The following is a 10196-nucleotide window of genomic DNA, read 5'->3' as shown; positions in this document are numbered from 1 at the left end:
TAAGAAAAAGAATCTGAAATTATAAACACAAAATTAGGTGTAAGATCTTAGGAATTGGAAATCCAGAATTAGGTAGGAGGCTGTGTAAGTGAGGGGGCTCGGAAGTCTCATTAACTTCATGGTAAATCGACCCTTGATAAGAGTTTCAAGAACAGAAGTATCATCTATGGGCTTAATTCTTAATGCTATAGCCTGAAAAGTAGTTTTTATTGAAAGGTAGGCAGCATGATTCTTAACAGTACAGGTAGACTGCTTTCTATAATATTATGAACAAGGAAGTCTTATAAATAAAATAATTTTACATGTATAAAAGAGCCAAAGAAATTCTACAACCAATGTCAAGAATTCTTATATAATGCCAAGAATGTCTGTTATATAAAGTGAATAATTTATTTTCAAAAGTTAAATTCTTGTTAACTGTTTTATTTGTAGCCATAACTACTCAAAAATTATTTGAGATTAGCGGTGCCTGGGTGGCAAAGTCATTAAGCATCCTACACTTGATCTCAGATCAGTTCTTGGTCTCAAGGTCATGAGTTCATGCCTCCTGTTGGACTCCATGCTGGGTATGGAGACTAATTCAAAAAAAAAATTTTTGAGATTATATAAGGTTTAGATGTACAACATAACAGCGTGATATTTGTATATATTGCTAAAGGGTAAGCATAATAAGTCTAGTTTACATCCATCACCATTTTATAGTTACGAAATGTTTTTCTTGTAATGAGAACTTTTAAGTGACTATCTAAGCTACTTTAAAATATGCAATACAGTATTATTAGCTACAATCACCTTGCTATACATTAAATCCCCATATCTTATTTATTTTATAGCTGGAACTTTGAACCTTTGATAACCTTCACTCATTTCACCTACTACCCACCCCTGCCTCTGACAACCACTAATCTGTTCTCTGTATCTATGAGCTCAAGTTTTCAAAAATTAGATTCCACACACAATATAATCTATTTTAAATTCTCTCAGTCACTATGAAACAAAACTTTGTAGAAACTTCTCAGATTTCATATGCACCATAATTCTTCAGTAGAAACATTAACCTTGTTCATTAAAACTTCTTTTTGGAGGAAACATTTTTATCACCTAACATTATTTTCTTCATAGTACTCTTGGAAAATAAAATTAGCATACATCAAGAAAGATACATGATAGTAATCCTATCCTCTCTTATTGTAACCAACCTAAAATTCCATACTAATTCTATGCATTTAATGGCATACAAACTTTCACTGTTTCATAAATTGAATTAACTTCTTGATAGCAACCACTGTCTCTACACCATCATTTTTTAGCCATTCTTCAACCTGTTGCATTCTGATTTCCACTCCCATCCATTCCTGTTAACTGCTCTCTTCAAGGTTGAATATAAATTCTATTTCTAAATCCAGTCAACACTTACCAGTTCAAGACAAATATACTTGAAACCCATTTACATAGTACCAAATAGTCCCAATTGCCTAGTCTGGGGGAAAAAAAAGGTCTCATAATCTAACCCCAGTTTATCTCTTCAGCTTCAACTTCCCACTTTACTCTCTCTACCCCAGTCAGATAATCTGTTTACTACTTCCCTGGAGGCTCCCTGAGCCTTTGTGAAGGGCTATTTTCCTTCCTTACCTTGGTTAACTCAATTTATTCTCCAGGACTCCCCTGAGATGTCTCTCCTTCCAAAGCAAGCCTTCCATGGCCTCCCAAGATGGGATGAGTTGCCTCTTCCTTGACCTCTCTATGCTGCCCCATTACATTTTGTTATAATTGCCTATTTAGGTGTTTGACACTCCTCTAGACTATAATATCCTTAGAGGTGTTGTGGTAATCCCAGTGCTTAGTATTGGGAACTTAGTACATAGTTTGTTAATCAGTTTCAAATACATAACTAGGAGTTTTCTCACATAAACATTATTTGCACAGATTGGAAGCCAGTCAAACTTAATGTATTAACACTCACAAATAATGGAAATACACATTCACTTTCATTTGGAGAGGAGTTTTGAGTTTGGGCATGTCTTGAACATTCTATGTGCTTTAAAATCTCACTGTTGTCCAGACAAAGTAGGAAATCAAAAGAAAAAGACATAAACTTTTACAAATTTGCATTTTAAGAAATCTACTTGGAAAGACTAAAACATACTCAGATTAACTCTACGGTATTTCTAAGGTCTATTAAACAAACAATCTCTTAAGCTTTTTTGATATAATAAAAAAAAGGTAGCAGCAAAACAGAGTTGCAAAAGGAAGATGATAAACATTTGTGGAAGCCAGTTACTCTTTTTTTTTTTTTTTTGAAGCCAGTTACTCTTTAGCAGAAGGTGGAAGGAAGGAAGACATATTCTTGATAATATCCTTATGGTGTTCTGTGAGATTTTTCAACTAAACCACAGATTCCAAGAAAAAACTAACTATTCATTCAATAATTCATCCAACACATTTTTTTTTGAGAATCTATTTAATGGCAAGCATTGACACAGAAGTGGACAGACAGAAACAGCCCTTGCCCCTGTAGAGCTTAGATTCAGTTGTAATATATATTTGACAGTAGCTTATTACTGAAAAAAATCTGAATCTCTTAACTCTTGCCTCAAAACTATGCATTTATAATTTTATTCTGTTATAAACTATTTCTCAGACCTGGATAAGTACCTTATAAATGTATATTGTGTGTCTCAAAAATATCTTTGACTCCTCTAGGAAGGATTAAGCATTATCTTTCTTTCCTTCCAAATTAGGATAGACCAAAGACTGAGCTTTCTTCTTTGTAACCCTGACACTTGACCCAGGGCCTGGAACATAGCAGGCATTCAAAAAGTCCTTAAGAATGAATCAAAGGATGAATATTATACAGGATAAGAATCAAGAAACCAGAATTCCAGATCCATCTCTGCTATTAAATGTGTTTGTGTGTCTTTTGTTAGGTAAATTTTTTAACCTATAGAATAGAATAAGATTAAACTTGTAGCTCTGAAGTACAATCATAAAAGAACAAAACTGGCATAGGAAGTCAAAGAATTAAAGATCTAGTGCCTATTTAATGTTGCAAGATTTTGATAAATAGGAGAATATGGAAATAAGAAGGGTCTAAAAAATGATCCACAGGCTGAAATCTAGACTCTGAAATGTTTTATTTTATTTAAATTAATTATTAACTTGCTCAACTCCAGTTTCAAAGCTATTATAGAAAAAGAAGAATGAAAGGGACAATGGTACCCTTATTGTCTGTGACCCAGTTGTTACCTATTTTATGTCAATGCAATGATGTTGGTTTAAGAAATCTGGCTTTCCTCAGCAGCTAGGAGAAAAATAAAGGAGGGGGCGAAAAGATTCTAGGGAAGAAAGACACATAACAGATGCTACAGGGAAGAGAAAAAAAGTAATAGTAATTAGGCATACCAGTAAGAGCCAATATGTAGCAAGAATAGTAAAACTTTTCAAGGAAAATCCAAAAGAAATCTAGAATTAAGAAGTTTCAAAAGTTCTTCAGTCTGTGCTGGATGTTCAAAATCCTTTTCATCTTCATTATCCTTCATTATCTTCTATCGATCTACAGATCACCCTTGCAGATCAAAGTATAATTTGATGTAGAGATACATAAGCCATGTTCTTCTTTGAAACATATGAGTTTGTCTGGTGAACTGGGAGGGTGGGCCTCCTAGAAGATGATTTGCACTGGGAGACTGAGAAGCCTCCTGGAGACTCGATTCAACAACAAAGACACAGTTGCTGGGGAGGAAGAAAAGAGGGTAGCAGCGTGTTTTTAGTATCATACCATCACCCAGATTTTTCCTATTGGCCAAAGCCTCACACACTGACTCCTAAGAAAAGGTACTGATGAGAGAATAGACCTAAGATACTGTTTCTGTTATTGATTGTGTAAATATTGATGTCCAGTGCAATGCCACTTTGGTGCCCATGTGATAAAATGTAGCTCAAAAGGAAGAAAGAGACATTTCCTTTACTTCTGCATGGGTGCAGGGCAGTGTCAGAGCATTGAAAGCTCCAGAAAACAGTTCACTTTGGAGACCTTGAAGGTTCCAACCCAACCATGGAAACTTCAAAGCCCAATAGAATGCCTTAGGCTGCAGCATTCCCACGAGAGTTATGCCATTTTTGCAGGCTCAGCAGCTCTCAGCTAACAGCAGAAGTGAGAAGGACACATTTATGAGCCTATGCGGGACCACCACCCTCAGAGCTGAACTTCCCAGGAGGAAAGACTTTGAGACTGAAGGTCCTGCAGTAAAAAAAAGACATAAAGGCCAGAAAACAAATTATTATTCTCAATATAGGCCTGCTGTGGTCTGCAGTAACTTCAGTAACAAAGAACCTAAGATCAGCCCTGTCCAGGAAAGAGGCCTAAACTAAACCTGCTCACTGGGACCATGTAATGTCTCTGGGCCTCCTTTTCTTCATTTTTCTTTAATAAACACACATGGAGCACCAACTAAAGCCACTCTGCTGAGTGCTGAGAATATAAAAATTAACATGGCCTGACCTCTCAAGGAGCTTGGATCCCAGAGGGGAAACAGACACACAGATGTATATGCCCATGGCAATCATAGACTGTACGTCAGTGTAATGAAAAGGGAAATACACATGGTGCTGCTAGAGTGTAGACAAGTATTTACCAATCTGTACTTGTCATAAAATAGAAGGGATAATTTTCCTGTGAAAGACAGATTTTGAACCTATGAAAGTGGAGTGCGATTATTATCCAGGAAATTACGATAGTCCAGTTCAGTAATGACTAGAACCTAGGTCTAGAGATTGCTCATAAAGAAGATAAAAGATAAGCTTTATAAAGCATTGAATAGTTGAGAAATGTCTAAAACAAAATGTTGATAAAGAAAAAATAATATATAACCCTTGGTACCATATGTATAATGTATATGCTTCAAAATAACACCATTGTCTATATTTCCATATATACTTAGAATGAATATGGGAGGAGAGAAAAATCAAGGAAGACTGAGTAAATATATATATAAACAAATCTGGAAGGAAATACAACAAAATGTTAACTGGATCTCTTTATATGACAGTTAAGTCATTTTATTATGGATGACTTTAATGTACATCTTCATATTTTCGTATATTTTGTAAAATGTCTACATTGAGCATATATTACATTTAAAAACAGAAAAAAACAAATACTATTATTTAAGAGAGTCATTTGAAAGAAGGAAACTACAGAATGTTCAAAACATAATAAATTCATGTTGAAATGTTAGCAAATCACTGGAAAAGAAGCTTCTAATCATTTTTAAACTCATTGTTATCTCCTTTAATATAATTCTGCAAAAGAAAAATACATTTTGTTTTCTAAAATGAAACTGGTTAACACATTTTTCTTTTCTCTTCAGAGAGAGTGTGTGAGCAGTGGGGAGGTGGGGAGAGGCAGAGGGAGAGGGTGAGAGACAAAGAATTTCAAGTAGGCTCCATGTCCAGTGCAGAGCCTGATGCAGGGCTTGATCTCACAACCTGAGATCATGACCTGAGCCAAAATCAGAAGCTGGTGCCTAACCAAATGAGCCACCCAGGTGTCCCCCCACACACACACACACACATTATTTTTAAATTGTTAAGTATTAGTTAGCTCCAACTCAGAATTTCTGAAAATATTTAAATGAAGACTAAGTGGGGCACCTGGATAGCTCAGTTGGTTGGGCATCTGCCTTTGGCTTAGATTGAGTCTCCCCACCCCCACCCCTGCCACCCCATCTTGCTCTCTGCTCAGCAAGGAGTTTACTTCTCCCTCTCTCTCTCTCTGCCCTTCCCTCTGTTCATGCTTTCACTCTTTCTCTCAAAATAAATAGAATATTTTTTAAATAAATAAAAAAATAAAAGAAGACTAAGGAATAGAAACTCAACTAGGGTTTATAGCACAATCTTCACTGATTAGAGAAGAGAAAATAATCCCTTAATACAGCACAAACTTATAATCAAACTAAGTCTTTACAATACAAAGAGGGAGAAAAATAACCAGGTATTTGTAGAATTTTCCAAGTATTTAAAACCAACTATCTTGAAGTTCAAGACTAAGAGTAAGTTCTATTTATGTATCTGAATGGGATCAAATGAACCATGACCATTTTACATCACACAGGGTACTTAACATCATCTCTCCAAGCTAAATGTTCAATAAAAAGATGAAGATAAGGACAAATATGATGCAATGAAGTGTCTTTACTGTTCATTCCACAAACATCTATTGAAAATCTACCAAGTCCCAGGCTATCCTTATTTCTTCAGCAATACAAAGATAAAGACTATCACTTTCAATTGCCAGACAAATGGGGCCTGGGCACTATGGTGGGATGAGGACAGTGTCCCAGGAGTTTGCAGTAGGGGCAGAAATGTAGGTCACTTGCCCTAGAAGCATAGTGTTAAACATAAATAATATAAAAGGTAGTCTCCAAGAAAGACACCAAAATCAAAGTCAATTTGAAATGAATGGTCAGTCCAGAGAGGGTACTAGAGAGAAGGACTCCTAGTAGGAGACAATGGGACAGAAATCAAAACAGACAAGAGTTCATAGGATAAAGACAGCTGGAGAAATTTACTGAGGCCAAATGTATTCTGCATAAAGCTTCATAGAGCATATATGTGCAATGTGGGCTGGGAAGGAGATGGACAAACACAATCCCTGCCTTCAAGATCACAGCCTGGCTGAAAAGAGAGAAAATACTCATTTCATTCTGAACATGTATGTGTTAGCTCCACCCAACAGTTCACTAGGCCTAGAAACATACCTCAGTCAAATGCTCAATTTGTGTTGTATGGATAGATGATGATAATGAAGATTACGTCAAATAGACAAATAAGGCTGAAAATAAAGAGATAATGCAGGGAGGTGGAACACTCCCAAGACGAGGAATCAAGACACCTGGTTCTAGTCTTTGGCTCTGCCACGAACTAGGGTTAACTTGAACAAGTCATCTGAGCTCCAAGTTTCACAAAAGAGTTGGAACAGATGGTTGCAAAGATCCCCTTTTCCATCCATTTCCTTTTCACCATGATATTGAATACATCGATCTTAAATCAGATTGGAAAGTCCTTTCTGATCCTGCCATTCTTCCAACTGAGTTGAACAAATTCATGTTTTATAAGTTTTGGTCCTTTTAAAAACCATCTACAGTTGAAGCATCTGTTTGAACAGAGTTAAAAAAATACTTAAATCTAAGTAATATTCCTGTGATATCTCCCTTGTGGATATGTAAACTTTCAACCTCTTACCTTGAATAGAGTTTCCACATTTGCCCTATTTAATCAACAATAAAAGTCAGATATGTCATTCCCTATATTTTTTTGTGTGAGCAGCATACTATAAATCCCAAGTAGAAAGGGTTTGGCGTTTTTTTGCCTTTCCACATTCTATACTGAGAAAGAAGTTAAAGATAGTTAACCAAAATAATTTATGCCTTAAAATTCCTCAAAAGGCAGAGACAAAACAATGTCCATTCCATTTTAGGCTTTGGTCTCAGCAGTTCCATTTGTATAGGATATGACATATTAATGGGAAAAAACAAAATATGTATTTCTAACATTATTACACATTTTTTAAATTCTAGATTTCAGTGGGAACCTTTCAATGTTGTTTGAACCACTGCTTCCTAAAAAGTTAATTTAAATATTTTCAAAGAGATGTCAAAACCCACTTTGTTATCTGTGATCCGTATCAAGATAGAAGATTAAGTATTCACAAAAGGACACATAAGGAGGATTTTCTATTTTAATAAAAATCTAGAGTAAGGGAAAAATAATTCACAAAGGTAAAATAAAGTTGGAAAGTAGAACATAGAAATTCTAAAAGTCAACAAAATATTATGTAAAGATTCCAAACTGGCAAAAGTGGGAGAGTAATGATCCTGTTCTTTAAATTACATATTGAAATCAAATTACTAATTTACAGGGGGTATTTCTTTTCTAATTTTATGCTCCATAATGCAATCATCTTGAAACCCCATCAGTCTTGATTAGCCAAATGAAGTTTCCGGAAAAGCTAAGTTTGAAAGGAGAGGGAGGAACTTGTAGCTGAAAACAAAATAAAGTTTCACATCTGTGTCAGCATCTGAAGTTGCTCTGTAAGATCTGATAACTTGTTAGAAAGCAATCTTTTTTGCAAGGCAGTGGATTTACATCATATATTTTATTTCTCCAAGGAAATTTTAATTACTGGTTCCAATCATTTCTGATTGATTTGCTTTTAATTCATCCAAGGTATTCTCTGCTCTATGATGAAATCAAGCCTTCAATAAAATTCCAGAAATTTCAGAACAATTTACAAGCTCCAGATGACTGAAAGTTTTCTCATGTCGGTTTGGCATTCAGGAAGAGCATTTCACCAAATACATTCTGAAGAAGAATACATCTGGCACTCACTAAAATAAAGAACTCACCAATGACATACTTGAGGCAAATTAATGTCACATAAACTCAAATTTGCCAATATTTTCTGGGGCCAGAGCTGCAATCCAACTTCCATGTATTTCAATGAGTTCTCTTCTAAAGCACAAGCCATCAGTCACATGGCTTAATGTTTGGGGGATATTATAGCAATCAATTTAATAAATACACATTATTTTCTGTGTACAAGTTTATAACAGTTTGTGTATGTGTGTGTCGAATGAGTGTATTAGAATAGACTTAGTATTTGCTGAAAGACCACTTACATTAGTCTTTTCTCTTGGCCTGGTGTGGACTCCAAAAGACAAGCTAGAATCAAGGAATTTTAGCACTAAAAAAGTGTATTAGAAGCTATCTCTTCCAAGAACTTATTTTCAATAATGGGAAGTATATCAGAAATCCATATGTGTATTCACCATGAGAATATTTTCACAAATAGGAACAGTAAACCTAGCTATTCAAAAATATTGAATTTTTAAACATCAGTTTGAAAGCAGCTCAAGAAAATAAATAACTTAATCAACATTACTCTTGAAAGGGCATGTTACAGGGCTATCATTAGGCAGAGATCAATTTTTATCATGTCACTAAGAATACTAGTATTTAACAAATGAACTCTTTCTACAAAAGTCAAAGGCTTATACAGCCAATTCTGGCTTCAGTATTGGATTCTCTTTCAATAGCTTCATAAAGAAATACACTTTTGCAAACCACTGGACCCAAATATTGTCTGGTTTGGCTACATGGCCAGAAGTTGTAGGCTAATTCTAAAATTCATGTCTCAGTCTCTAGAATGTCAGGGATACTCACTGTGGGTTCTTGCTAGGCACAGTTTGCCTGTACTTTAGTCAGCCACTGTTAGAACTGAGCCACACTGACAGGACGTGTTTGATTCAGACATAGATTAAAGCATATTTTATGAGACTTAGAGCACAACGCATGGTCATCGACATCTGTGAATCTCTTCTGAAATTGTAACTTTCCCCCCACCAAACAGATCTTCAAATCTTGAAAATCTCAGATTCCCTTGAGCTCATAGCAATTTAACAAAGTGAATTTATTGCAATCTCTAATTGCGGTCTGCGCAATCTATGACTCTAGGTTGGATCTCTGTAGTTGCATTACATTGAAGAAATAATCCATACTTATGCTCTGTCCCTGCAGCCCTAAGTTCAGTTGATGGTAGGGAGGAAGTGACATAAAAGAGCATTTATGGCATTGGCTTTGGCACCAAACGGTTTGCTTTTGAACCACTACTCTACTGTTCACTAGCTATATGACTAGGGCAAGTTACTAAACTGCTCTGTGCCTTAATTTCCTTTTTAATAAAATATGCATAATAATAGTGCTGCTGAGTTAACACATATAAACTGCTTACTATAGTTCCTGATACAGCATAAAGAATACATAACTGTTAGCTATTGCTGTTTATTATCAGTAAAGAAATATAATTTTTAGCCATTCAAAATTCAGAATATTAGGTATCTCAGAGTCACTTATTCCCAAAATATTGTCACCTCAGGACATTTCTCAGTATGAGGCCACACATTTCCATGACTCAGTCATAAAACTGGAGTAGATTAAGTGTCCAGACCCTGCTTCTTCTAAATATCCCATAAACTACAAACGGTTACAAACAAAAATATGAAGATAATTTTCAACCTTAGTAACTTCTTTTAACTTATTGTACAGTGAATCTGATCTATAAGCTCATGGCACAGACCCCTGAGTGATAGGTCCTTGGGATTAATAATAACAACAGCAGCAATAACTATGTGCAAGGA

This window comes from Vulpes lagopus, chromosome 5, assembly GCF_018345385.1.
Source record: "Vulpes lagopus strain Blue_001 chromosome 5, ASM1834538v1, whole genome shotgun sequence".
In the NCBI taxonomy this organism is placed as follows: domain Eukaryota; kingdom Metazoa; phylum Chordata; class Mammalia; order Carnivora; family Canidae; genus Vulpes; species Vulpes lagopus.
This window is presented reverse-complemented; position numbering follows the sequence as displayed.